Consider the following 26,929-nt stretch of genomic DNA (forward strand, 5'->3'; position numbering starts at 1 on the left):
ATATATGGGACTGTCTGGGGCAGCTTATGATCCAAATCTCAGTGTCTCTGACATGTCTCAGTACATTGTAAAGGGAGCTTTGAAAGCAACAGAATGGTGGGAGACCATTCCAGCCAGTCCTCCTGTGACTCCCTGAAGAGTCCATCTTCCCTGTGGCTAACAGCTTCAGTTTCCCAAAGTCAGCATCACTAATACCATTCCTGCATAACCTACTTTCACCACTACCACGACTTTCCTCACCAGACCACAAACCCTCTCTGCCAGTCTTTGAGAAAAGTTTGCTCTTTCCTCCTCCTCCTCCTCCTCCACCTCCTCCTCCTCCTCCTCTTCCTCTTCCTCCTCTTCCTCCTCCTCCTTTTCCTCCTCCTTCTCTTCCTCCTCCTCTTCCTCCTCCTCCTCTTCCTCCTCCTTCTCTTCCTCCTCCTATGGGGACTCCTCTCAGACTTATTCTGGAATAAACTTGCCTGTGCTATGAAGGCCTCTTCATTTTTCTTTTCTTCTTTCCCAGCCTCCAGTTTTAATTTTGCTGAAAAAAATTACCTGTAGCAGTTACTTGTCTTGCCACTGAGATAAGAAACATGACACCAGCATCTCCTGGAAGCATTTATTTTGACTCACAGTTGGAGGGCACAGTCCATTTTGGTAGGGAAGACATGATGGGAACAGGAGCGTGAGGCAGCTGCTCACAGCGATAGGAACAGGAGCGTGAGGCAGCTGCTCACAGGGATGGGAACAGGAGCGTGAGGCAGCTGCTCACAGGGATGGGAACAGGAGTGTGTGACAGCTGGTCACATCCCATCCACAGTCAGGAAGCAGAGAGAGATGGAAGCTAGCACTCAGCTCACTTTCTCCTTTGTATGCAGTCAAGGAGCCCAGCCTATGGGATTTATTACCTGTATCTAGGGTGAGATTAGACAGCTCCTATCAGAGGCACATAGTGGCTAACCTACTCTATATAAGCTTTCCTAGGCATGCTTTCATATTTGTTTCCATGACACCATTAAAACTCATCAAACTGACAATCAAAATTAACGACCACAGCATCTACGATTGCCTTCCAATCTGCAGTGGTCAGTGTGGTTACTTCCCCAGCACGGCAAGCACTCTTTATTTATAGTGTCCTGTGTTCTCTGGCACATGACTTGTGACAAACACTCTTAACTAGAAAATGCAGGGCTCTGTAATCCCTGGAAGCATCCTTCTCATCAGCGTTTAGAGCTGGATACATATCCCACGGCTTCGGATGTGTGGATCCCACCCTCAGGATCTCACATGCAAAATAACACTTGCATTGCCCATGCCTTACACAGTGAAATGAGGCGTTGAGAAAATTCATTCAATTAGTGTCTAATTAGCCCTGAGCTGCTGGCAGATAAAATGGCGTGGATTTTATTGCATTAGGTATCATAGTTTACAATGCTAACTCTATAGAAGCTGACAGTTCCTTAGAGGAACTGACAGCTATGACTGAATCCAAATCTATCCACAGCTTCATTCCAAATCCCAGCACCTCTTGCTGGATGAACGACTGCCTTTGGAACCTGTGTGCTAAAGTTGTGTAATGTAGAAGGCTAAGAAAAACAAGCAAGAAGAGAGAGAGAGAGAGAGAGAGAGAGAGAGAGAGAGAGAGAGAGAGAGAGAGAGAGAGAGAGAGAAGAGGGATAATGTTAGCAATGTGATACATAGGACAAAAGGAAGGTGGCCATGAGGGACTTTGAACACATGACCCCATACCCAAGGCCAGGGAGGGGAAAGGCCGTAAGACACCATGGAATCTAAAACCTGTGTTTAGCTCTTCAGACTGTGTTTCCGTGAAGTTCCTCAGGAATATGGAGTACTCAACATGAGCAATGAATCTGTAAGGACTTCACAGTCCTCTTCCAAATTTATCTGCTGATGGCTAACACACAAAATCATAGCATCTGGGAATGGGGCCTTGTGGAGTTATTTGGGTTTAACTGATGCCTTCACATTGGGGTTGGTACCTCTGCAAGAACAGAGCCTGGGGAAATTGCTGGCTCACTTTCCCTCTCAGACATGCTAGGGCAAAGAAAAAAATAACCAATTTTCAAGCCAAGGAGAATGTCCTTACCAGGGCCCAACCATGCTGTCAAATCCTGTGTCTGATTTCCATTCCTGAAACAGCTGAGAATCAGAAAAACAATGTGATTTAAGGCTTCCCTTCTATGTCATTTTGATGAAGCAACAATTTAAAGAACAGGAAAGGACAGAAAAGAATGTAAGGCTTATAACACAAGCTGGGAAAATCTACATTGAGTAGACTTCACTGTGTCATTCATATACAATGTAGGAATAGAGCTCCAAGAAACCTCTAATAAATAGACCAGATAAATATAATTGTAAGCCACATAATTAGATACATTACCCTCTAGGCTTTTGCTTGCCAGTTGCATATTGTCAACTCCCATCCTAGTGCCAGATACACACACACACACACACACACAAACATAATGCACACACACACACACACACACAAGCACATGCAAAGAAACATACATACACACATATACACACGTTAGAAATTATCAACATAAAATTATAAAAAAAATGTTCAAATAATTTTGGCAAAGAAAGCAGAAACAAAATTAAGAACAATTTAACATGAGGGAAAAACAGTAAATTTAAACACATATTAATAAGCATGATAAATAAAAATGAACTGAATATGATAACTTTAAAAAGAGATTTTATGTGGTCACAAAGTAGCCTCTGTAAACCAAAAACTGGGCTTTTATCTAAAAGAAAGGCATTGTTGATATAATCTAAGCAGGCAGGCAGAGGTAGAAAAACACATCATTTCAACAATGATGACTTGCAAGCACGATTCTCCATTAGTGTTAGGTAAACTATGCTTTTATGACAGTTGCAAGATGAAGAAAGGGACAGCACACACCGATTAAAGTATTAACCTACCCAGACGCCAAAAGAGACAATGCACATTGATAAAAGTATTAATCCGCTCAGATGCAGTGATCCACTGCAGAGGTGCCCAAACAACAAAATGGCCAGACTCCTGGGACAAAAACAGAAATGAAGGCACAAACAGATAAATCTACAATCACGCTGAAAACTTTCATGGTCGTTCTCAACAGCTGATAGAACAACTAGACAGAAAGTCAATAAGGATACAGAATCGCCCGACAACAGCATTCATCAGCAGGGCCTGGTCAATATTTGCCAAATGCTCCATCCAACAGCAGCAGAGTTCACATTCTGTTCAAGACCCCAAAAACATGAACAAAAGAGGCCAAATACTGGGCCATAAAACACGTCTTGGCAAGTTCAGACAAACTGAAATAACTACAATCCACTCCAACGTGAACTTATGAACAGAATTTGCTACAGCACTGTCAAATAAATGCCGGGTAACCAGCATGTGGAGGGAAGTTAGGGCGTCCAAAATATTGCCTTAAGTAAATTAAAACATCTGCTGAACAAAATAAAATGGTATCAAAATGTGTGAGCTATAGCTGAAAAAGTAACCATCAGGGACAGGTCTAGAATCAAGCATACACTGACTTGTTTCATTCTTTATTTATGCTCATGTGCGTGTGTTTGATTGTGCACATAAATGCAGTTGTTCAAAGAGGCCAGAAGAGGGCATCATATGTCCTGGAGCAGTTGTAAGATGTGGTTGTGAGCCACCTGTTCTGGGTGCTGGAGACTGAACCCAGATCTTCTAGAGGATCACCAATCACTCTTAACTGTGGAGTCATCCTTCCAGACACATGAACATACATGAAAAAACAAACAAGCAAACAAAAAAAAACCTCCATCAGCAATGTAAGCACAGCCACTAAACGCAGAGAAAAACAAGGTCAAAGTGACCACCAGTATTATGGAAATTGAAAAGTGCAGACCACAGTGAAATTGAAAACATACAAACTGCCTAGCCCTTAGTGACCATGAAGACAACACGAGCATCATTTTCTGCCCAGAGGTTGCTTTATGTATCTCTCTGATACTGATAGACTTAATTAGGACCATTTTTTGGGTGTATGTGTGGATGTAAGTACATAGGCATGTATTTGTCTTTATAGATTATGCTGCACACGAGTCTTTAAATATGTTCTTGGCATAAATAGTAAGCATAAAATTGTGAAGTAAGCAAGAGAAATTAGATTCAGCAGCAGTACCAGTGTCTTACTCTCCTAGCCATTCTCCACTCCTCAGGCGCTTTAGACTGGAGACTAGTGGCTGAATGCTATCACCTGCTAAAAGCTGCCAGTTCTTTGATGGCCATATGATGTCTTATAGTTTCCGGAAAGTCTCCCTAAATCACATTAGTCACTCAGAAAAGGAAAAAAAAAAAAAAAAAAAAAAAAAAAAAAAAAAAAGAACAAAAACAACAACAAAAACCCTTCTGCAAATTTAGTAGTGCTTTTCACTAAAGTACTATCTCTTTTTTTTTCCTTTATTAATTTATTCTTGTTACATCTCAATGGTTATCCCATCCCTTGTATCCTCCCATTCTTCCCTCCCTCCTCTTTTCCCCTTATTCCCCTCCCCTATGACTGTTCCTGAGGGGGATTACCTCCCCCTGTATATGTTCATAGGGTATCAAGTCTCTTCTTGGTAACCTGCTATTCTTCCTCTGAGTGCCACCAGGTCTCCCCCTCCAGGGGACATGGTCAAAGGTGAGGCACCAGAGTACGTGAGAAAGTCATATCCCACTCTCCACTCTACTGTGGAGAATGTTCTGTCCATTGGCTAGATCTGGGTAGGGGTTTAAGGTTTACCGCCTGTATTGTCCTTGGCTGGTGCCTTAGTTTGAGCGGGACCCCTGGGCCCAAATCTGCCTATCATAATGTTCTACTTGTAGGTTTCTAGGACCCTCTGGGTCCTTCTACTTTGCCATTCTCCCATGCTTCTCTCATCTAGAGTCCCAATAGAATGTCCTCCCCTCTGTCTCAGTTTCCTGGTAAATGAAGGCTTTCGTGGGACATGCCCCTTGGGCTAATATGCAGATATAAGTGAGTATATACCATTTGAGTCTTTCTGCTTCTGGGTTAACTCACTCATTATGATCATTTCTAGCTCAATCCATTTATCCACAAATTTCGGGAATTCCTTGTTTTTAATAGCTGAATAGTATTCCATAGTGTATATGTACCACAGTTTCTTTATCCATTCTTCTATTGAGGGACACTTAGGCTGTTTCCATGTTCTGGCTATTATGAATAAGGCTGCTATGAACATGGTTGAGCAAATTTTCTTGTTGTGTGCTGGAGCATCTTCTGGGTATATTCCAAGGAGTGGAATAGCTGGGTCTTGAGGAAGCCCTATTCTCATTTTTCTGAGATAGCACCAGATAGATTTCCAAAGTGGTTGTACTAGTTTGCATTCCCACCAGCAATGAAGGAGTGTTCCTCTCTCCCCATATCCTCGCCAGCATGTGGTGTCACTTGAATTTTTGATCTTAGCCATTCTGATGGGTGTAAGATGGAATCTCAGAGTTGTTTTGATTTGCATTTCCCTGATGATTAAGGAGGTTGAGCATTTCTTTAAGTGTTTCTCAGCCATTTGATATTCCTCTGTTGAGAATTCTCTGTTTAGTTCCAAGCCCCATTTCTCAAATGGGTTATTTGGTTTGGTGGTGTTTAATTTCTTGAGTTCTTTATATATTTTGGATATTAGACCTTTGTCAGATGTAGGGTTGGTGAAGATCTTTTCCCAGTCTGTAGGCTGTCGCTTTGTTCTCTTGACAGTGTCTCTTGCCTTACAGAAGCTTCTCAGCCTCATGAGGTCCCATTTATTAATTGTTGACATTAATGTCTGGGCTGTTGGTGTTCTGTTCAGGAAGTTGTCTCCTGTGCCAATATGTTCCAGGCTCTTCCCCACTTTTTCTTCGAAGTGACTTAGTGTCTCTGGTTTTATGTTGAGGTCTTTAATCTACTTGGATTTGAGTTTTGTACAAGGTGACAAATATGGGTCCAGTTGCATTTTTTTACACATAGACATCCAGTTATACTAGCACCATTTGTTGAAGATGCTATCTTTTTTCCATCGAATGGATTTGGCTTCTTTGTTGAAAATCAAGTGACCATATGTGTGTGGATTCATATCTGGGTCTTCGATTCGATTCCACTGATCAACCAGCCTGTTGCTGTGCCAGTATCATGCTGTTTTAATTACTATTGCTTTATAGCTAAAGTACTATCTCTTATTTTACATATATATGCATATATATCAGTTATCATAATAACTAGATGTATATTTAGGTTCCTGACATAAATGTGGCTTTCAAACATATATATGAACTCCTTGGGCTCTCAATAATTAATAAAGAAATGTCAAAAGAAAAATGTCAAACATTCTGACAAAAATAAAATATTAAACTCACAAGCTTGAGGGGACCGGGGCGCAACTCCATGATAGAGCACTTGCCTAGCATGTGTGAGTCCCTTGTTCAATACCCTGCCAGTGGGGACAGCTGAGAGCTGGGAGGAATTGGAACATCAAGCGTTGAAGTAAGTGTTGGGGCCAGTAGATCACAGCTCCAATTCAACCTGCACATATCCAGAGCTGCTTCTGAGCAGGGTCCTAGGTGGGCTGTGACACCACAGCCTGGAGAGTAGCCTGGACCTTCCTTCCTGGCGCTGGCTTCCTCCTTCACATGTTAAATTAACACAGAGCTGCTGTCTTCCAACATTGGGTTGATGCTGACACCTTTCTAAGAATAGTCATATGTCTTCTATCAGCATTGCAAAGTGTAGAGAGAAGCCACCTGAGCCCCAGGGGAGCTGGCTGTTGTCACAAGTGCCGCTTGTTAGGTTTGTCATATATAAGGAGTCAGGTGACCTCTCTGAACTCCTCTCAACTCCAGGATGGTTATGGTAGTTTGCTGCCAGCATGTTTCATGGGCCAATGAGAAAATAGCATAAAAACAGTTTTTTTTTTAACTGTGTGGCACATAGGAGAGTTGTCAGATGACCTTCTACGCCTCTCCCTACCCTGAAATGCCTCCTTCCTGTGATTCTAGAAAAAACCACAGGTAATTACAACTTCTCTTCTATCAAAGCCACCAGCCCCACAGTGATGGTTCTAAACGGCACTATTTAGAGTGGAGGGAATAAAGCACTACGAGATCCTTGACCAGCTTTCTGGTAGAATTATAATTATTGTAATTATAATCTAAATGCAGCTTATGCTATCTGATGGCATCCCAGGAAACTGTGACAGGGTTTGAGAAGGGCCAGCCTGCGATAGTAACTAGAAATTGGATTAGATACTTCAGCTACTAGTGCTGTCATCAGGATTGAAAACTGTCAGAGAACGGGATGGTGTAACTGACAAAAGGCAGCAAAGAGTAGCATCAGAGACTACAGGAGGCCAAGGTGCTCACCAGGGCTCTCTGAGACCAGAGGTTAGGCCAATCTCATTAGAAGCCTTCATTAACTAATCCTAAGAGGGCAATGGGTCTCCACAGAGTGATTTGCAGAGGACATCTAGGTCTGATGGCTGCCAGAAAAGAGAAACAAGACTCCACGAGGAAGCAGATGTGGGACAGTGGCAGCTCCAGGAAACCTCATGACCAGACACTTCTAGAGAAACAAGAGCTCTGGCTTGTGTCCTATTGTGCTATTTTGACTTCTAACCCCATGCCCTCTGCCCTCTCTCTCCCTCCCTCCCTCTGTTCTCCCCCTCAGGTTTACTGTGATCCCTTGAAAAAGAATTTTACTTCTATCTTCTGAAAGTACCACACTTTCCCCTCCTCTCATCTTTTATGACTCATCTGAGATTCTAAAATGAAGCAGGCTTACCCCTCCCTAGATGGTAAATTCCCTAAGGGAGGGGGAGCTGTCTAATTCTTCACAGACTGCATAATATTTAAGATGACAGCCATTCACACTTCCCTAGACTTGGATTTCATTATCCACCCTCTAAACGATATGGCTAGAGATCCTTCTATCTCTGCGAACACCTGGTTCAGCCTCCTTACTGATCTCCTTCATATAATCTCCTCTCCATCCCCTCCCTGTGCCTGAATCTGTCTTCTATCTGCTGCCACACCCAGGAGACAACATGCTTGCTCACTCACGCCATTCCTTGTTAAAATGACCAGACATTCTTCCTGCTTTGTGCCCTAGGCATAGACAAGCCTTGATCTTGACAGCAAGCTACGTGGTCGCCACTCTGTGTTTTCTGCTTATCTCCCACTGTCCACGTTCGCTCAGTGGCTGATTCACACTTTGTTCAGGCTTCCAAACGTGGACAGGTGGATCCTTGCCTCTCTTGGTATGTGTATGTCTCTCTGTTCCTTTATTTGGAATGTTTACCTCTCTGGCTTCGTTCCTTGATCTATCTTCTGCACCAACCCAACACTGAATGTCATCCAAGTCCTGTGGACCTCTCTTAGACCTGCTTGTCTCTGCTCTACTTGTATCATTATAACAATCTCAGCAGGTCTACATGGTAGATTCTTCAATCAGTCTCTTTTCAGGCTTCTTTTCTGACAAGTGGTGAAACCTTAACACTGCAGTCGTGCCAAGCTTATCTAAAACCCAAGGTTAGCTAAGACCTCTGTGGTTTGGTTCCACACCATGGTCTCAGTGATCAGACACACTTCTGGAGAGGCAGCTAAGGGAGGAAAGGTTGACTTTGGTTTGCAGCAAGTAGGGATACTGTTAGGTATGGAAGGGGAACATGGAGGCAGGATCTTGAGGCTCTGTGTACTGGTCAGGAAGAAGAGATTAGTCTGGATGCTAAGCTGCCTTCTCCTATTCCCTCTTTATCTAGATCAGACTTCAGTCCCTAGGATGGTGCTGCCCACACTTAAGACTGAGCCAACCTCTTCAGTGAGCCCTCCCTGGATGTGACCTCACACACACTTGTGCACTGGTCAGACTGTTTCTTCGCACTACACTACTATGCTCTTCTGCGATGTCCTTACATAAGCCATGTTAACTTGTTCCTTAGAATATTTGCCCAGCCATGTGCTCTTTCTAGAATATTCTTAGCTTGTGTACTCCACCAATCCAGACAACTCCACTAATCCAGACATAGCTTTAAAGTCACAATTCAAGCCTAAGTTCTTATGACCATCTCTTGATGCTCTAGATCAGTGGTTCTCAACCCCTTTGGTGGGGGTCAAACATGTTTTTTCCAGGAGTCATTTAAGACCATTGACTAATACACACATTTATATTACAATTTATAATAGTAATGAAATTATAGTTATGAAGTAGCAACAAAAATAATTTGATGGTTGGGGAGTCACCACAACATGATGAACTGTAGTAAAGGATCAAAGCACTAGGAAGATTGAGAACCACTGGTCTAAAACCTCTACTGTGTATTCTTACAGCAGCATGTGTTTCCCAGTAATGAAAGGATACTGCTCAATGCCTGTGTGCACAAAGACATCATACATAAGTGTATTATACATAAGTGTAATACATAACTGTATGAGTGATGCGGTTTTCCTTATAATTTTGCTTGACAAACTGCTACCCAGTTTCTTGGCTATAGGCCAGGCTCATTTTCTTAAACTATAATTTCCTGTGTCCCATGTGATACGTGGAGAGGAAAAAAGCCAATACATGCTTAGCAACTGACATCTTTACATGGAGGCTTGTCACAGCCTGCCATCCCTGATATCATACTCTTGTTTCCACATCTGTCTCATCTGTCAGGGAGAATTCCAGCCAGATTGAATGTTCCATGTTCTAAGCATATTCAGGGCTAAAGAGCAGAACCAGAGTCCAGCATGGTGGTTCACGCCTGTGATCCAAACACTTCAGAGAAGGATTGCTGTGAGTTTGAGTTTGAAGTTTGAGGCCATCCTAGGCTATAGTATGAAATTATGTCTCTAAAACAAAAATAAATATAAAGATAAACAGAAAAAAGAAAACAGAGGAAGGAATATCTCATATGAAGATATATTCAATAAACACCATGCAATATGCTTACCATGTGACTTTGGTCTCTTGGATCAGAGCCTTGAGTTCTCTGAGGACAGAAACGAGTTCAGTGCTGGTCAGGAGGTGTTAATCAGGATATGAAAAAGTATGAACCCCTCTCTGGGGATTTATAAGAACTTGTACATCTGCCCCCAGATAATATGGGCCCAGTCGCTTTTAGGGAATAGAATTTGTGCAGAAGATGAAACTATAAGGAACAAACAAAACAACTCCCCCAGCTCATGGTGACATTGGTGTGTCCTCAACACAGTTATTCTCAAAGCCAAGATCCCCTAGAACTACTAAGCCACACAAGACTGAAATTCCTCTTTAAGTGTAAGCTCCTTAGAGTGAGAGTTTCTGTCATTTGCAATAAAAATAATCCTAAGAGGTGTATGATTTCCCAAAGCACATGGAATTTAAGTAGATTTTAAAAGACAGGTCTATAGAAGGAGAAGCCGTCTAGGCACAGAGGATAACAGAGCCAACACATAAAGGTTAGACGAGAATTGCGTGTTTGGGGAGCGAGAGGGGTGCTTGCTGTCGGTGAGAAATAGAAGTCTTCAGCATTGCCCCTCTACTTTCTGAAAGCTAGCATCCCATATTCATGTATGTAGACTTCCCCCTGGCCACTCAAGGAGAAGTGATGCAATACCCTAGTGAGCTGATGGAAATGAAACAAGGCAAATAGAAAATGCTTTCTTGAAAAAATGAAAAACTCTGAGAGAAGCAAAGAAAACAAACCCAATCCGCTGACTTCCCACACTTCATTAAAAGAATGAAGGGGGGGGGCAAGACTGATTTTAAAGACTGTCCATTGTCTGACACACAAATATTAGTGTCATAAAACACACACATTAAAAGCCTTCCGCAGACAGATAAAATGTCATGAGTCACTCAGTGTTTACTCTGGGAGGGATAGTGGTTCCACCTCCTCATGTGACCAGAGGTCCTGCTCGGATCCTAAGGCTTCAAGGGGACAGCACACTTCATGGATGACATGGCTAGAGATGGGACACTTCACTCCTAAAATGGTATTCTTCCTCCTGCAATACTATTCCTTCTGCTCTGTACTCACACCCATTGTGCCTGCCTTCAGGTCCTCTGGGAATGGCACTTTTTCTGTAAAGCCACGTCTTGCTAGAGACTTTCTTAGGAGATTACAGCCTCTTCTTTGAATAGCCCTGGTTTTAATTCTACTATTAATAGGGAGATAGATTGGTACATAGTGACTTTTCCCCGAATCTTAAGCTCTGTGTTGGCAAGAACTGATCTCACCTGCTTCCTCCTGTATGCATCTTTCTCATGCATGCAGCAGCAGAAGAGCTCAGCATGGGACAGGCACTCAGCACTCATGAGCAAAACTAGTTAAGCTGGATTAACTCCCTTGCCAACTGCCTATCTGTACCTCTCTGTCTCTTTCTAATCTCCTGATCCATCTCTTCATCTTGTTGTTTTTTCCTAGTTCTTGAAAGTTACTGGCAATGTAAACATAATTGTGGGCAAACGGAAAGAATGATGCTTCTCTTCTGAAGTGGACCGAGATGATGGGTTTTTTAAAAAGATAATCAAGGAAAGTAATTTCAAAGAATGAGTCATGCTATGCAGAAAGCTGATTTATTGGGCTGAACACAAGGAGGTAACTTTGCATCGGTGTAAAATGCTCACCACACAAACACAAGGACCTGACTCCAGCATGTAGAAGCCACATGACTAAGCCTGGTGAGGTACAGGTTTGTAGTCACAGTGCTAGGGATCTAGGGATGGGGAGACAAGTGGAATCTGTGTGGGTCTCCGGCCAGACAGTCTAGTATTGTGATCTTTGTGCAAAAGTGAGAGCTCGTGTCTCAAAAACAAGGTGAAGCACTTCTGTTTCTCTTACTCTCCGCACGTTGACCAGTTATAGTTCAGTGTTGTCTACCATCTACTTCAACTAGACGCTTCTCTCAGAAGGGTTGAGCTATGCACTCATGTATGATATAGCCATGAGTCTTAGCAGAGTAATAGTTGTAGGTTTTCCCCTGGGGCCCATGACTTGTCTAGTCACAGGGTCTTGGCCTTGTTGACAGTACCATGGCTAGGTTTCATCTCATGGAGTAGGCCCTAAACCAAAGCAGACGGTGCTTGGTTACTCCTGTAACATTCAAGCTTTTGTTGTATCTCTCTCTTTCTCTCTCTCCTCTTCTCTTCTTCTTCTCCCCCTCTCTCTCTCCCTGCCTCTTCTATGTCTTTCTTTGCATACAAAAGCCTAATTGTTACAGCATCCTTTGCTAGGTTGTCTCTGTGCCTCTATCAGATTGTTTTCCACTGTTGCTAGATTTTTTTTCATCTTTCTGTGTTCTTTTTTCTCTCACTTTGATATGTAAGTCTACACCTTCCCTGACTCTATGCAAGCTTGATTACTGAGGCTAAATATTTAGCCTTTAAGTCCAAATAAATAGATATTAGCCCCATCATTATTTTTCAAATATGTTATTTCTTCTAGTTTCTGTGTGTTTCCATTTACAGTATATATATTTTAAAAACTTGCCTATTCTATAGAAAGCCTTGCTGGAATTTTGACAGCAATTACATCCAACCCACATAATAGTTGAGAGGAGAATGTGCTTTGTTACTATAGTGAGTCCTCTAATGCATGAGCAATCCATGCTTTAATTTCTTTCAATGACAGTCTAGATTTCAGCATCCAACTTATGCATGTTTCATTAGATGCTCATGTGTCTCACTTGTAATGACTTACTCTAAAGTGTTGCATTTTCAGTTTTTGTGTCTACATTCTCATTCCTCATATTTAAGCCATAAATTGGCTTTTCTGTATTTATCTTATATCCTCTAACCTTATATTTTGTAGGACTGATTTTGGATATAGTTTTCTTTCCTATTTTCTGACCTCTGTGTCCTTTACTTCGTGCCTTTGCCTTGAAGGTTTTTGTAGGACTGAGTTGATGGAGTGGTGAGAGCAGGCATCCCTGCCTTGGTCTTGAGTGTAAAGAAGAAGTGTACAATTTATTTTTATCAGTCACTAAGTACAAGTTACCCTAGGGTTTTGTTTTCTTTGTTGTAGTAGAGATTCTTTTGACCTTTCTATGTGTATAAAAATGTATATGTGCCTATACACATCTGTGGTTGTTGATACAACCAAGTGTGTGGCACAGAGAGTTTGTAAAGGTCAGCGAATATACCTGGGTGTCAGTCTTCACTCTCTATCTAGTTTGAGACAGACCCTGTTCTTTTCCATTGCATACAGCAATCTTGCTGCCCCGGCCCTGCAGAAGGTCTCCTGTCCCTGCCTCCATCTCCCTTAGGAGCGATTACCGATGTGTACCACTATGTCTAATTTTATGCAGGTCTGAGAATTTGAACTCAGATCCTCAAGCTTGCCAGCCCCAGTTCTGTTGTTATTCCTGAATATAAAATATTCCTGAATATTTTATAGTGTAGATCTTTCATCCAAGGAGTAAACTCCATTGATGATGATATATAATTCTTTTCATAAATTGCTGAGTTCTTCTGCTGATTCTGTTACTAATTTTTACTGGCATGTTTATGAAGGGTGCTGGTTTACAGCTTTCTTTCTTTGCAGTGTCTTTGATTTGCTATCAAAGGGATAATAAACTCACAAGGAATTATAAAATATCCCTTCCTATTCTTTATTATGAAGAAATCATATAGAACTCTTTGTAACACTTCATAAATTTTTAAGCAAAACCATCTTGCCTTTGATATTCCTTTGTGGAAAGTTTTAAAGCCGTGAATTCAGTTTCCTTAACAGTTGTGGGGTTGGGCTGTTCAGCATATGTGGGTATATCTTGAAGGAGTCTGCCCATATCATCGAAGCTGTCACATTTACATCTACAGAGTAGCTGGCGATATCCCCTTCTTATTTCATGTCAAAGGTAATTGTTCCCCCACAACATTCTTGTTCTTGGTAAGTACTTTTTTCCTCTTTGGCAGTCACTAGAGGTTTGCTAATTTTATCCAGTAACAGACGCACGTATATGCATGCATGTGCATGTAATTGGTACTGCTATGCATCCCTGGCTACCATCAAACTCCCCTTGTCACAACTTGAAAAAGACCTGGAATTGCTTTGAGTTCATTTTATTTTATTTTTCTTGGCTTCTGAACTAGGCTGAGATAGTCAATGGAAAACCTTTATCAAGGGGCGTGATAGAAACTGAACCCAGGGTTATGTGCAATACAAGAGAAACTCTAACCTCTGAGCCCCACCTCACCTTAACTTTACTTTAGATAGGCATCTGCCAAGTTGTCCAGTGTGGTATCAAACTTATTAATGCTCCTACACAGCCTCTCGAGTACCCAGGTTTTCAGGCCTGTACTACCATGCCCAGCTAAGAGCACCCCTCTTTTCTTTACCCACTATTGAGTGCACTAGCCGAAGACATATCTTCAGCTTCCTCCTAGGCTTGTGCATGGCTCACAGATACCCTGGCTAGCACATACAGTGCATCTGAAGATGTTACTGTTGTCTTTCTGTTAACGAGTTACAGTTTTATTCCATTGTGGTCAGAGAAATAAATGAATGGTTTCAATTTTTGTTTGTTTTTTTGCTGAGGCTCTGATTGCATGCGTGTTAGATCATTTGTTATTGTAATGTAAATTTTATTAGCAAATTGCCATGGGTTGTTTGTGCTTATTGAGGGTAGACTCTGGGACTAAGATGGAGAGAGAGGACTATTTCAGACTCCAGCATATTTGTCAAGTGTTGTCTGAGACTGTGGCTCCCTGCCTCGGTGAAGGGAGACAGGAGAACATCAAACAGCTAAGGTTGTTAAAACATTGCACCCTTGAGAATGGCTACAAGGCAAACCATTTCTCACAGGGACTACCATTCTGACGTAGATCTCCCCTTGCTTAAAAATAGAAGGGAAAAATAGGCTTGCATTGGCAAGAGTAAGCAGGTCCTTATCCAGAGGCAGACAACTCTCGGCTAGGATGCTCAGGCAGAGCCTGCACTGGGACCATTTCAACAGGGAGGGCTTCTCCTGAAGGTTGTAAGCACTCAATGTGATGATGTACGCTGGCTCTGTATGCACCTAATTTAATGGGTTTTGCTCTCAGCTGCTTCTCTCTGCTATTCGCTAGCTAATGGTTCTTTTCTTTTGCTTGCTGCATATTTAATAAACTCTCTCATTCAAAACCAAAAGCACGGCTATGGTAGGTCACTCTCCTTATGAGGCACTTGCAAAGCTCCATGTACCCGAGGCTCTGTTTGTTGTTGTTTCCTGTCTGCTCTCTGTCTGTTGTTCAGGTTGTGTCATTCCTGTTCTTTTCACCAGCTCACTGGCCCTTCCTTCTGTCTCTGAAGCACTCTTGTGTCTTTTGCCTTCTGACTTTTGAGTGCAAGTTTCTATATTATCACACTGGGTCATTATAAGATTTCTTTACTTATTAAGAAGTGACTGTTTTGCTGCAGCACTCGGGAAAGGAGGCCCTGTTCCTCACCTGGGCAGCACAGTAGAGCTGAGTCTGGTGGTGGGAGTGGAGGAAAGTTGGCCCCGAGGGGCATCAGTGAGGGAGAGCTGGCCCTACCATGCTGTAATATGAGTGAGCGAGAGGTACTCCTCTCGCCCCTCACCTGCTACAGCACTCAGAAGAGTGGGCCCTGCACCTTACCTGGGCATCACAGGTTAGCTGGTCCCTAGGGCATGAGAGCAGGAGAGCCGGTTGTCTGACCAGCTCGGATACTTCTCAGGCCCAGATCCAGGGCTTTGGATTGGCCCACATCAACATCTACCCCATCGATGAACTGCTAGAGTGCATAAAGGGGCCAGTCCTACGGATCCAAAACTACAGGATCTCCATGACACAGGGTATCGAAGAGGAGTCCCAGTGAGGTTCCAGTACTGATATAGTAGCAAAAGCCAGAGGTCTCATACCAAACCAACAAGTCATTGCAATGAACATTTGAAAGCAAAGAAGTGTGGACAAAAGGGTATACTGTGGGACACACTACAGCTTCCGCAAGGAGAGTTTAGTTGTCAGAACCTATGTCAGGCAGCACATCTGTAACTTCAGTTCTAGGGTATCTGCTGCCCTCTTTTGGCCACCTTACGTACCCACACTTGCACATGTGCATACCCATACACAGACATGTAATTTTTAAGATTAAAATAAATCCTCAGAAGAAAGACTTTATTATTTTCATTTGTTTCAAACGTATTGTTTGGGGAAATATATTTTATGCTAATGTTAAGCTCTTATCAAATAGTTATCTGAATGCTAGCATCTCATTTGCCTTTTCACTGAAGGTTAGGTTGTTCCTGTTTCTTGTCATGATGGGAAATTTTCAATTAGAATTCAGATTTATTGTGAGCTCTGAGATTTTACTTAAGCCTTATGTTGTTGCTGCCTTTTTCCAATACCAATCAGAAGGGGACATTATGGAGGGATGCTGCCGTACTGAGGTTTTCTTCTTAGACTTGGTCTACACCTGTGGCAAGACTCCATACTGATGTTGGATGCAGTTGTAACTCTGCCCTAAGCTTTTCCTGAGACTCCTTGGTTTGAGGAGCCAAAGAACCTTCTTCAGCTTCTTGATGTCTCCCACCCCCACCCCGATGAAACCAAAGTAGGGGAGCTGGTTCTGATTGGAATACATGTCTGTTTTGCCCATTTGAGCCACCTGGAGAGGTCAGAGGTACCTTTGAACTCCCAGGTTTGAGGGGAAGTCTGGGTTTCCCTACAGTTTGATAGGAATGAGTTGATTACTATGCAACAGGATGAAACTCCTCCCTCTTCACTTGGCTGTATGGGGCGGGGGGAGGCGGGAGCTCCTTCATGCGTCACAGGTGGATAGAAACGAAGCCTCCCAAAATAGCCTTTGATGGTAGGGGTCTGGATGAAACCACAGATTTTTTTTAATGTGATATTTTGTTGTAGCGGAATGCCAAGGAGATCACAAAAGAGTACCACCACCTGGGAGCTCGTTTTAACATGTGACCCTTTAGAGACACTTTCTTTCAAACCTCTAAGTACTCGTAAATATTGCTAATGTGCCGCTGTTTCCAGTACTCAGCCAGGGAGACATGATGCAAATGAAAACCCAGGGCACCCACTGCCACACCAGTGCTGAGCACAGTTCCTGTCCTCATCAGTGTTCACTGTTAGCTCAGGGATGGGCAGATCAGATTGGTCTGTGGAGGTATTGTCATCATTGTTCATTGATGTAGAAGGGCCTGGCCCACTGTGGGTGGCACCATTCCCTGGACAGATGGTCTTGGGCTGTGTAAGACAAAACAGAACATGGGCCTGTGGGCAAGCCACTAAGCAGGGTACATTCATCCATACCTTTCGCTGTACTTCTTTGGCTGTGATTAAGTTCCCTGACTAGGGGTAATCCTGTGAGGAATAGCAAGCATCCCTTTATCCATAAGTTCCTTCTAGAAGTTTCTGTCCTTTCTTCCCACAATAGTGAGCTGTGGCCTTGGGGTATAAGTTAAGTGGACCCTTGCATCCCCTAAATTTATTTAGGTTGGAGTGTCCTAAAGCTCAAGCCATGGGGGCTGCCACCCTCTCCCCAACATTGAGGGCCTTCTGATGTTTGTTTTATACAGTGCCTACAAATGTGAATGATATCAAAATGGCTTATGTATACAGATATCCACATACACATGCAAACACATACACAAAATCTAAGGATTTGGAGACAGGAACAACAGACAAGAGGAACACTGGGTTCTGAGGACACTGGTCTAATGTAGCTGAGCTAAAGACTCAGAGATTAGAGGTTGACATTAAGGGGATACAACAGGTAAGATACTCTGTGGTAATGAAAGTTCTGCAGACTCGGGGTAGCTTGTGGTTATTTTTATGGTAGTTCCTATACCTTCTTATATGAAGTACAGAGAGACAGGGAGAGAGAGAGAGAGACAGACAGACAGACAGACAGACAGACAGACAGAGAGAGTGAGGTCTCCTAGAAATGGTGGCAGGCCTAGAGACTGGGAGAAGGCTCATTGCATAAAGGACCTGCTCTGTAAACATAAGGACCAGAGGTTGATCCCTAGCACCCACATGAAGAGCTAGATATGGTGACACTCCCTAGCAATCCTCATGCTGGGAAGGCAGAGACAGGCGAGTTCCTGGAGGCCCCACACCAGCCAGCCTAGCTGCATCAACAGGCAGCAGTGTCCAGTATCTCAAAACGTGAAGGTGGGTGGCACCTAAGGAATGACACCCAAGGTTGGTCTCTGGCCTGTGCACACAAGCACACAGACTTATGTACATACACACACACACACACACACACACACAGAGAGAGAGAGAGAGAGAGAGAGAGAGAGAGAGAGAGAACAAACAAACAAAAAAACCCTAATGCATTGCTCAGGTCTCTGAACAGTTAGCACGCCAGTCATAATTCAGTTGCACAGGGTCAAAATTGAAGTTTTCTATGGCTGGCATCTGCACTGGCTCAAAAATGTCAACAGTGGTTTTCACAAAAGCTGATACCACCATCCAGCTGATTACCATGCATACCTGTGATCGCTGCAGTTTATTTCATAATGATAAATTATGCAATTAGGATCTGCCACTGTAGATATAAACACTACAGAGCACTGATTATGGCTTTGTATTCCCTTGGTGCTGCCGCAGAATCAATTATGCACTATTTTCAATATGACAAACTGTTAGAAAGATTGTGTGTGATAGCCCCCCCCCCACAAACTTTTGTATTGTTAATTTGCTAAGCAATTATCACCCCAGGCAAGACTTGCTGTTATGGAGACAGATTTTCTGGGGTAACTGGAGACTAGGGGTGAGAAGTCTTTTCCAGGTTCATCTTTGCTCCACTGTCCAGCAGATTGTCTCCTTTGTCCCCACCTGCTGGCTTGAAGCAAACGCATGCACACTATCACTTCTATTTTGGGAGAACAGCATATGAACACAGTCAAAGCATTTAGAATCATGATTTCTCTTCCAAAAACTTAAACAGAACATTGCTGCTTGCAATGAAATTGCTTTTTTTTTTTTCAATATACTTGTTCTACTTTTTTACACTTTATTCTGATTATTTCTAATTCTGGTCCCCTGGAACAAGGTTTGAGTAAATTCTCATCAGAATCTCAGGGCACAGCATAGGTACTTTGGATTTCTGTCTACCTCTGGCGCTTTCTTCTGTTAAAAGTAACCCCACATCTCACAGATCCATCTGCAGAAAGCTAGATCTTTGACACCAGTGATCAGGCTCAGTCTGTAAGTGCCTCCTGGGCGTGAGGACCTGTGCTCAGTTCTTCAGCACCTAGACGAATGCTTGGTGACTTGCATCTGACATCACAGCACTGGGAGGCAGAGGTAGGCAGAGTCCCAGAACTTGCTGGCCAACCAGTCTAGATGCATGGATGCCCTCCAGATGGACCCTATCTCAAAAGTAAGGTGTGTGTGTGTGTGTGGGGGGGGGTGATCAAGGAAGACACTGGACATCAACCTCTGGCCCTCACATGCATTTTCATATACCTCATGGGCATACATATACCAACATGTACACAGAGTAGCGTACATACAACAGAAGGAGAGGAGGGGGGGAGAGAAAGGGAGGGGGTAAAGAGGGAGGGAGGGCAAAGAAGGAACAGGAAGGGGAGATCAAATGTAGGCCTGGCTTGAAGCAGTTGTACATGACTCTATGATTTCTTTTTTTCCCCCTTTATTAATTTATTCTTGTTACATCTCAATGGTTTTCCCATCCCTTGTATCCTCCCATTCTTCCCTCCCTCCTCTTTTCCCCTTATTCCCCTCACCTATGACTGTTCCTGAGGGGGATTTCCTCCCCCTGTATATGCTCATAGGGTATCAAGTCTCTTCTTGGTAACCTGCTGACCTGTGTCCTCTGATGGTTAGTGGGTAAGGGCTTTGTTCCCAGGGTGGAAATCTTGGGAGATAGTAGAACCTTAAAGAGGTAGGGCATCTCTGGAACACTTAACTCATTGTGGCATGCCCGTGAAGGTAGCTACCTGTGGAACCCCGGTGTCTCTATGTCCTCCCTCCTTCTGGTCTCTTTTGAATTACGCTCCTACACACCCCCCTGCCTTGCTCTGCTTCTGTCTGCTCTCAACACAGCTGAGATAATGCAGAAATCAGACTAAGCTGAGCTACATAAACCTGTTGTCTATATATAAGTTAATAGCCTTTGTTGTTTTGCTGTAATAACAGCAGGCTGACTAATATTACTTGATTCCATCCTTTGATGTGTACAGATGACAAAAATCCATTCTTTCATTGACCCATCAAAATTGTATTGAGTGCTAAAATGGTGCTCGAAAATGAGAATGTAACAGTCAAGGAAACAGCTCATGAGAGACTCATTCAGAACGGCATGTACCTCCTTAGTACCTACCTTCATCTTCTCCATGTTAGCCTGTCCCCTCCCCACCTCAGCTGACAGAGTGACCTGATCCTACTGGTTTTTTTTTTTTGTCAGTTTCCTAAGTAAAATCAAAGCCACGTGGCTTTGACACATATGCAATGAGATGAGAGGCTCTTAGGCTACCAGGGACAGGAAGTCGAGGAGTGTTTCAGGGTGTGAGGGTGTCCTTTGCACCGTGCTAGTGATGGATCTTTGTGAACCCAGAGCCTACTAGGTGAGGTTCTTCTGCTGTTTTAGGGGTTTGTTCCTGTGAAAAAGGAGAGACATGCCTGTAATGGACACACTGAATTTCTTGTCGTTGCCTTACCTACTTGAGGGAAGCAACAGAAATGGCAAATAAAAATCACAGGATACACAGGCAACTTGTAACTAGAGATTAAAAGTGACTACATAGGAGCTCAAGCACTGGATATTTGGAATACGGAATGGCCCTTAAGATTATTAAAATTACCAGACCCACTGTGAGTCTCTCTATAACCCTACATACAGGATGACGAAAGCTATCTGTAATCTTTGTTGCTCATTTGAAATTCAAACTGAACTGACTGTCACTGGTGCTGCTTCCTAATGAAGAGAACGTAGTGGCTAGAGTTATGGGCTGTGAAATAAGTCAGGTGACTTCCGTGACTTTCCTACTTACCTGTGCACTTCAGTTTATGGATCTTTACAGTGCAGATACACAAGACAATCTGTTCTCCATGCTTGTGGAGAACATTCCATGTACACATGTCTTGAGTGATTAACACCACATAGTTTATAACACCATCGACATATGCATCTCAAGTACATTAATAACATGTGACATGCAGTACATGTATAATATACTTGCAGATGTGTGTGTACCTAAAGCATAAATGGGTGGTTACTCTACCCAACTGAAACTTGCCGTAAGTGGAGGATAGGAAAGCAGGATGTATTACTCACAGTTTCAGGATCACTGAAGTGGAAAAGTCAAACTATGGAAATGCAAGCTGTTATTATGCAGTTAGGCTTCATGGTCCGTTGAGGGGAAAAAATCTGGGCATAATTCAAGAGTTATTTGCTTTGCAGGTAGGACAGCACCAATATATTTTCAGTCTGTCAAACTCTGTGGACCCTGCACAGCTCAAATACATTCTGGCAGCTATATTCCCATACACAGATACATAAAGTGCTGGTTTCTTACTCACTTTCAATGATCTAATTGAATTGATTCTCCCCCCCCCCCTTTTTTTTTGTCCTCTCAAACACTTGTAAGGTTCCAGGAGAGTGTTTGACTTTGCTGTCCTTGAGTGAACACCACATGGGAAGAGCTGCTACTGACAGAGATCCTGAGTAGGCTCCCTCTTCACCACCTCCATCATTTCTATATTTTAGTTAACCCCACCCCTGGTGCTGAAGTGGGGCTATACACCAACTGCCCTCTCAAAACTCTATCATTTCTAATAGAAATGGTACAGGTGTTTAACAGCATCAACTTTTTGAAAGCATGGACACTGAAAGAGTTCTAGTCATCAGATTCTTGCCTGAAACTGTTATGAGCAACATACCACACACCTCAGCTGCTTGATAATGACCAAAGTTTTATTACAGTGGTCACCTAAGTTGTTACCATTTAGTTTAGTGCCTAAACTAATGATCTAACTCATTCTAGAGATTAGGGTGCTGAGGAGAACCTTTTTAATCTTGCACCTGACTGGGGATTTTAAATAACTATAAATGCCAAGAAGAAATGCAATGTTTTTTGTTCCATTGGCATAGCTTTAAAACCATGGTATGCCATCAACTGCAGAACAGCTAAAAATCAAAGCTTGACAGAGACCTATGGTGATTGACTCCTGAATGTATGTTGTTTATCTCAAAGCCATAACAGTGAGTTCCCTGGTATTTAAAGACACCTAAGTGTATGTTCCCAGAATATGATATAAAATTGGAATTTTCAACTTTAGTGGGAGACCATTTCATCTACACACTTAACCTCAATTGTTTTTATATTCTGTAACCTTTATTCATAAATTGAGGGACAAAACCTAAAATCTTAGGTTAAATATGGAATACTATTTGTTCATGAGTCAGTGACTACTCTTGATTGTACTTAAGGGCTCAAATGATGCCCATGGACAGAGCATCCATGTTAGGCCTGGCTTACTTTAATGACTTGAATTTGTGGCTCTCTGTGCTGTAAGGGTAAAGGGAGCAGGCTTTGGTATTAAAAAAAAATCTTTTGAAGTCTTCAATGATTGATAGAAGTCATTTTCTAGAGTAGTCAATCCACTTTGTATCTTTATTATTTCATTCATTTCTTGTCTATGACCATGAACGGACTAAAGGTAAACCCCCAACAGCTTGTGATTCCACTTTATTTTCCTCAGATGCTGTGTTCTCCAATCAAACTGAGTTCTTAGTAAGCACTGGGTTTTAGGGTGGGGAATCTTTTGTCAATCTGTATAAAGATCAGGATCGGTTGGTTATGTGTGTTCCATTTATAGCCAACACAGACAGGTCCACTTGCAACTACAGTTTTGAATAAATAGCTAAGATCCCCACATAAAAGGATTCCTGAGCTTCCAGTCACCAGGGACTGGACACATCTTGATTCACTTTCATGTCAATCCATGGAAAGAACATTCTGTTTAGATCAGAAGACTGGCATATGTACCCATTTCCACTGTACTCTAAGTCTTTTGTAGGCAGCAGAACTCAAAGACTGTTTCTTTCTAATAGATTTTGAGATGATACGTTGAGAATGGATGCCCCTTGGGACCTATTCAGCAAGGAAATGCTTACAAGTATTCGAAGACTCTGCCAATAAAATTCAAGAGCACTTTATGAACAGCACAAAGCTAGTGGCATCCAAAATGATCATTGATTTAATGGTTAAATAGATGGCAGCCTGTCCATGGAATTAAACTCAGAACTTGTTAGTGACACAAATCTTGATGTTGACAAGAAGAAAATGAGGTCTTTGGAATCCTTCCTATGGTGCAGTGCTGGGCACCCAGGCCCTTATGCGTGTTAGGCAGGTGCTAGACTATCTCTGATACAGTTTTGAATGGGAAAAAAAGACTTCCTGGTATACTTGTGATACTCTGCTAAGTAAAAGAAAATAGAAGTGAAAGGTTTGTAGTGGATAACTGGTTTCACTGAAAACTGTGGGCATGTCCAGCATTGAAGAGGGGAGAAACAACTAATAAAAACATCTTAGTGGTTCTGAGCTCTTAATATGATTCAGGCTCTGTTACAAACTCAACATTCATGAATGGAGGCTCACCTTGCATTTGTGTTTGTGGTCTTCTTGTGTGTATGTGTTCATGTGTGTGGGCGCACATGTTGTGTGTGGGGGTGTGCATTCACACATATGGGTTCATGTGGAAGCCAGATGCCAAGCTTGGTTGTCTTCCTTGATGATTCTTCACTTTAAGGTTCTCAAACAGGATCTCTCACTGAACCCATAGCCCACTGACTCAGGTAGACCAGATGACTAATAAAGAACCAGAAGTGCTTCTCCTATTCCTATCTCTCAATATCCCCTAGCTCTGGGGTTACAGATATGTACCACCATGTCCGCCTTTAACCTGGGTGATAAGGATTCAAACTCAGATCCCCACTCTTGGGCAACAAGCACTTTAAAGACTAAGTCATTGTCCTGTCCCACAGCCTTGTTGTAATGACACTATTCCTAATCTATGGTTGAGAAAACTGAGGAGAGTTGGTGTGGTCCACCCACCAGTTTTCCCTTGGCCATACCATCTTGGAGGTGAGTGGGTAGAGTAAAGGAAGATTGTCTCAGGATCACATGATTCCCCATAGTTTAAATATCTTCCCCAAGCATGTTACTCTTAGAACTCATTTGAAAAATGAGATCATGTACGGGGAGCATTTTGTTTTATAGCTTGCCACTTGCTGTATTTAGACAAATGCTAAAACGCTGAGATGCTCGTTATATTAAAAAAATACAAAGTTGTTTTGCATATCAACATCTCTTAGCACAGTCTTTGCTGGGGTAAAGGAAGTTGAAAATAAGACAGTTACGTCTCCAGCATTTACTTGCTTTTTCTCCATAATGTAGCTCATGATTACTCTGCAGATGGGGTCTGATTATCAAATTGTGTAGCTTCCAAATCCCACTCACATCAATAGCACGTGAGACAATAACTCCCAAGTGGTGTCAAGGCCCCATCGTCAGAGCTACTGCCTGCCGGCAAGCATTTGGGCCAAGAATAAGAATGACAAGTGTGTACACTTCCAGCTTTGCAATCAGTATGGAAATGAGTCAACTTATAGATGCTGAGTGATCTTATAGAAAGGGCTCCAGCTGCAGACAAATGCCAGGCCAAGGATGATCAACAGAGCAGAGCCTCTGCCTGCTCGCTCCAGCTGCTTGCAGCCACGGAGTTTTGGCAGCAGGGTAGCCTTGGCAGGATTATTGAACTAACCTGGCCTGAAGGAAATCTTCAAGTCCTCCTTGTCATCGAAGAGGAACCTGAAAGTTAGGCAGGAACTGCTGTGAGGTCGAGAGGAGCACATGTAGGGTGTGCTGTCCTGCATGGGTTTGAAGCCTGCTGGAATTTCTGCATGATTGAGTTCGTGGATATATTATTCATTTACATTAAATGTATTTGGACACATATTTATTAAACAAATATTTTCTGAACAACCAAAGGACACTCTCCTAGATGTAATCAGAGGAATTGTTTTATAATCCAAACTCATTTATATTGCTCTATCCCTAAAGCCCTCAAAAAGGCTTATGCTGTTCTCAGAATAAAATTTCATTATCTCACAAAAGAACCTGTGAAACCCAGAGAATTTGATCAGTGCCTGTGCCTGGCCAGGTGGCCGGTGTCACTGTGACCTCCTTCCCATCAACCCTAAATGCCTTCTGGGTTACATTCTATGTCACAAGATGAAGCCTGCCAGGGGCTTTTTTTTTTTTTTCTCCTCCTCCTACTGGCTCTTGACTTCCTCTCACGGGCCTGCTTTTGTCATGATGGCTCCATGTCCTTATCTAATTTGCCCTATCACTGACCATGAGTCCTTCTAGCACCCATCTGTCACTTGTCATTGGTGTCCCATCTAGGGCATGCTCTTGTCGAGACTGACTCATAACAACACTCACCAAGTGATAGGACTTGGAGAGATGAGAGGAATGGCCACATCCCACTAGGAAGATGCTCCAGTCAAAGCTATCAGATCCCTGGCACTATGGCTTTCATAATCCAGGAAGACAAGAGAGAAAGCAAACAGACGTTAGGATATCACTATTCATTTATCCTAATTTCAACCTTCATAAACCCAAATCTCCTTTTATAACAGTCTTTTCAATTCTGGTATGAAATTTAAGGATGTTCCCTTCAGCCGTGACGAGTACTTTCATAAAACCAGATATATTATAAAGTAGATAAAATCCATCTATGATAAAAATCGTATTATTTAATACTTCAGAATGATTATGCTAGAACACATGTCTATCCATAATGAATGTGTTTGAAGTTGAGAGGAACAAGGCAGCATCTACCTAAGTAATAATCACCATTTTTCTTATCTATGCTACTTTGAAATCAAGCCTTACTACACATACACATACAAACAAACATCACAATTTCCAGTGACAGTCACAGCTACTCATCAGATGGATACATGTGTGTCATATGATCAGGGCAATCAGTAAAAGCAACACTTTCTTCTAGCTACATGTGAGTTGCTTTCCTGGGGCCCTGAGAAACAATTGAAGGCTCACAGTCTCAAAGGGTTTGGTCCATGGATGCCTGACTTTGTTACTTGGAGTCTAAGGACAGCCAGAACATCACAATGGTGGAACTATACAAAAAAGAAAGTTGCTTACTTCATAGTTGCCAGGAGATAAACAGAGAGAGGTGGGAGAAGGAAGGACAGGGTTGGGGGGAGAGAAACAGAAAGTGAGAGGGAGGAAGAGGGAGAGAGAGAGAGAGAGAGAGAGAGAGAGAGAGAGAGAGAGAGAGAGAGAGAGAGAGAGAGAACAGTTGATATGGAGGAGCTGAAAAATCCAGGGACCAGATAGGCCCTTCAGAGGCCTAGCCCCAGTGGCCTTCCTCCTCCAACTAGGGCTGCAGTCACAGCCTTGTCACCATCCAACACCACCGCTGAATTTTGAATCCGTAGTTCAGCAACTAATAGATCCCTAGAAATATACAGCAAAAACTAGACTGAGTGGACTTGTGTTTTAAAGTCTGGTTTGGAAGAAACTGTTGAAATGTAATAAGCAGTCATTTTTTTTGTTGCTTTAAAAAGAGTAGCAAGCTTTCTTTTAAAAAGCAAAAGCAACAAAGGTGACAGTCACACATGCATACTGCTGTCTAAAGCAAGAGATTTTTGAAAAGCTTTATGGAATACTGCCCAAGTCTGGGTAGGTTTGAACTTGTTCCAGTTAATGAGCAGCCACGGTTTTTGTAGACTGTTTGTTTGCTTGCTTTTGTAAATCTAAGGTCTTTTTTTCAGAAACCTAGAACTTATTCTTTTGTAGTTGATGTTGTGCATAGCACAATGCATGCCTGGGAGCGGGGATTAGGAGTATCTGCTTAGAGACCCTCAGAATCACCTTGCAGGTATATGGGGTGACTGTATCTGCAGGTCAGGGTGGAACTGGGAATCTGCATTTTGGACA

At 42.6% G+C, this 26,929-nt stretch overlaps 1 long non-coding RNA gene across 3 annotated transcripts in view; it reads left to right on the forward strand.

Annotated features, from left to right (window-relative positions):
* LOC311585703 overlaps positions 1–26,929 on the forward strand; it is a 97,812-nt gene that overhangs the window by 42,218 nt on the left and 28,665 nt on the right. The window lies entirely within an intron of this gene.

The sequence above is a fragment of the Acomys minous genome (assembly GCF_964271855.1).
Source record: "Acomys minous genome assembly, chromosome: 16".
In the NCBI taxonomy this organism is placed as follows: Eukaryota; Metazoa; Chordata; class Mammalia; order Rodentia; family Muridae; genus Acomys; species Acomys minous.